The sequence below is a fragment of the Priapulus caudatus genome, unplaced genomic scaffold, assembly GCF_000485595.1.
Source record: "Priapulus caudatus unplaced genomic scaffold, Priapulus_caudatus-5.0.1 Scaffold634, whole genome shotgun sequence".
Classification (NCBI taxonomy): domain Eukaryota; kingdom Metazoa; phylum Priapulida; class Priapulimorpha; order Priapulimorphida; family Priapulidae; genus Priapulus; species Priapulus caudatus.
In genome coordinates, this window is record NW_014577695.1 from 174980 (window position 1) to 178685 (window position 3706).

Here is a 3706-nt window from a genome sequence, read left to right on the forward strand (position 1 = left end):
GCAGCGAACTAACACAGGCGCCTGTGCCGCGAGGCCCAAATAGCTTCAGATCTGGCGGCTGGCTTGCCCAAGGACCTCCTCCGTCGAGACAAAGTCGAGCAGCGGTCGTCGACCGCAACATGCAACGCAAGATCAACGAACAGTCATCATAGTCAATGCAAGATCAGCCAACACATATCATACATGTCAAATTGGCACAGATCAACAACATGTCATCATGTCCACAAGATCAACAACATGTCATCATGTCAATGCAAGATCAACAACATGTCATCATGTCAATACAAGATCAACAACATGTCATCATGTCAATGCAAGATCACAACATGTCATCATGTCAATACAAGATCAACAACATGTCATCGGCAACTGCCAAATCCAACAACATGTCATCATGTCAATGCAAGATCAACAAACAATGTCATCATGTCGTCATGTCAATATTTCATCATGTTTGTAATGTCAATATGTCACCATTCACGTGTCGTTTGTGCGTGAGGTTCAGCTTATCACGGGCTCTTGTTGTCTGTAGTTTCCTCATCTGAACGAGCTCATCATGAGAAGGTTTGATAGAGAAGGCGATGTTCAAGAAGCGTGGAGCTGTGTGGACAAGGTAAGAAGCAACCACAGAGCTGGCATAATCACAGGCATAGTTCTAGCACAGCTGTCAAGTTTCGTCGACGCCAACTTTGAGGCACTTTGTTGCTAAACAGCATTTTAGATTGTCCTACCGCAACAATGAGAGCTGCCTGCGAATCACGTCAAGTGGTTAAGTGTTTAATTCTATTCATAGCAGGGTCGTCTTTAAAAAAAGTATATTAAGTAATTAATTAATCATTAAGTTGTAAGTTCATTTTTGCTTTCAGAGCAACGGACTGGAGGAGACGCGGTTACTGGCGCGACAGCACTGCAGGGAGGCTGTCAAGCATGTGGGTAGTCTTGCGCAGTCAGATGCGCGGCGTGCCCTCATCTCCATCACGGAACAAGTTCTGACGCGGAAGAAATAGTCGTGGCGTTCCTCGCCCCTTCCCCCCGGGCATCTCGCACGCATTCTCCGCGTTCAGGCAGCTAGTAAGAGTAGTTTTAGTGCTTTAGGAAGAAGGTGCTCCTACATGAGATGGTATACATGAGTGACAATCGTGCGGGCCATGCATCTAGAGGGTTAATACAAGCGTGTCGTGTTGACCAGGCCCTGGTTACTGCACACGATGCATCCCTGATGCACAGGGGCCTGTGCACATGTTACAGTACGCTACGCATGCACACTGTCACTGACCCTGTCACTGAGTGTGTTTGAGCAGGTCAGTGACAGTGTGTGCGTGTGTGTGTGTGTGTGTGTACACGCATCCTGTTGTGCGAATGTGTGTGCACATGCCTGTACTATCTATGCACCTGTACAAATGCTTGCATTCCTACATGTACCATTTCATAAATGTCTGTCTGTGTGCGTGTGTACATGTGTGCGCGTGCGTGCGTGTGTGCGCGCGTGCTTGCGTGTGGGCACATGTGAGTATTGTTAGGAGGAAGCCGATGGCATGATCGATATATGAGCCCACTCCTGATACTAAATGTTATGTAAGTGTATCCCGTTTATACCAAACGTAGACGTAAATTTTGTGTCCATATCAAGTCCACATGCATTTTACATAGCAGTCCAACTGCTGACAAGTCAGTCTTTCTTTCATTGTAACAAACTGTTGATTGATTAAATAGGAAATTTGTCTGAAAAACCATGTTTTATTCATGCTTTTTTTAATATCATTTCATCGTTCTCGTATTTTAAAAGGATCGGTTTGGTGCGAATTGTTTGTTTCATACGCGTTTTTTGCACATCTGCTTGCTCAACGAAACTTCTGGAATGTATAAAACACATTTACAGGTGTGTGCATGACCATCGCTATGTTATCAGAATATCACAATAGGGTCCCTGAAAACTGCTAGCTAGCTGCACCACTTGGTTTACAATCATAACAACATGGTTAGTAATCCTAACTACATATTGTTTATATTCCTAACTCCGTATTATTTACAATCCTAACTACATATTGTTTACAATCCTATCTACATATTGGTTACAATCCTAGCTATATATGGTCAGTGGTTAATAATGACAAACTTGTCATTATTAACCCCTGGTATGGTTTATAATCCTAGCTACATGATTTATTCTGCGAGCTACATGATTTATTCTCCTAGCTACGTGCTTTATTCTCCTAGCTACATGGACTAAGCTACATACTTTATTCTCCTAGCTACATGGACTATAGCTACATGCTTTATTCTCCTAGCTACATGGACTAAGCTACATACTTTATTATCCTAGCTACATGGACTATAGCTACATGCTTTATTCTCCTAGCTACCTGCTTTATTCCCTTAGCTATACATGCTTTATTATCCTAGCTACATGGACTATAGCTACATGCTTTATTCTCCTAGCTACATGGACTATAGCTACATGCTTTATTATCCTAGCTACATGGACTATAGCTACATGCTTTATTCTCCTAGCTACATGGACTATAGCTACATGCTTTATTATCCTAGCTACATGGACTATAGCTACATGCTTTATTCCCCTAGCTACATGGACTATAGCTACATGCTTTATTCTCCTAGCTACATGGACTATAGCTACATGCTTTATTCTCCTAGCTACATGGACTATAGCTACATGCTTTATTCTCCTAGCTACATGCTTTATTCCCCTAGCTATACATGCTTTATTATCCTAACTAGCTGAATTACTACATGGTTTGGAATCGGATGCACTGTTCACACAACAGAAGTCCGCCGTAACGAGAGAGGGCGCACATGTCGTTCGTGTCCGCGCACACACAGCAATGGGGGGCGCCACTAGCCACAGCGTTAGTCTTCTCCGAGAGCATCTCCCTTCTCAACTAGATAACGAAGAGAAAACAAAAACAAAAATCTTTACAATAGAACATTGCGAACAAAAATTATCACAACCGAAAAGATCGAACAACCAAGAACTAACACAAACAAAAGTGTGTGTGTGCGTGTGTGTCTGTGTGTGCGCGTGCGTGCGTGTGCGTGCGTGCGTGTGTGTGTGTGCGTGCTTGTGTATGTGTGTGTGTACGTGCGTGCGCGTGCGTGTGCGTGCGTGTGTGTGTGTGCGTGCGTGTGTGTGTGTGTGTGTGCACGTGCGTTTGCTGACGGTATTTCATTTGGGAGCTGTCAGGGAGCAGCGCCCTCTGTCGAGCGTCGATCGCATCTAGACTGCCTCCGTCTTACGTCATTTTGAACTAACGCGGGCTCTGCCCCAACGACTTTAGACGGCAGTCCAGATTCTCATTGGTATACTAGGTAAGCCGTATTTTTCGCGTACAGATATTTTCGCGAATTCAGACTTGACGGACAATTTCGCGAATGGTTAATTTCGTGGTCGGTGAATTATGAATTATTCGCGTGTTATTATTTTCGCGGTCTGGGAAGCGTTCGCGAAATTCGCAAAAATTAAACCACCGCGAAATATACAGCTTATACAGTACCTTGTTAATGGCGTCGGGTTTTTCGATCATATCAGTGATGGCAGCGATGGGGAATGCAGCTAACTCCGGCTTGCAGTTGTACTTGTGGACACCGCGGTGCCCCACCTGCCGGACAGAGGCGCAATTAAGGAAGCGATGAGCGATGGAATCCATCTACTACGGCAAGGGCGTCGGAACTGCCGCGGCAGCCGCGG

General features: G+C 44.7%; 1 long non-coding RNA gene across 1 annotated transcript; it reads right to left on the reverse strand.

Moving 5' to 3' along the window:
- Positions 1–2317: 2317 nt before the first annotated feature.
- On the reverse strand, positions 2318–3614 carry LOC106812328. The gene is made up of 3 exons (XR_001394321.1): positions 3513–3614; positions 2408–2900; positions 2318–2363 (listed from the first exon to the last, which is right to left on the reverse strand). It is a non-coding gene; the product is annotated as an uncharacterized LOC106812328 (long non-coding RNA).
- Between the last annotated feature and the right edge of the window lie 92 nt (positions 3615–3706).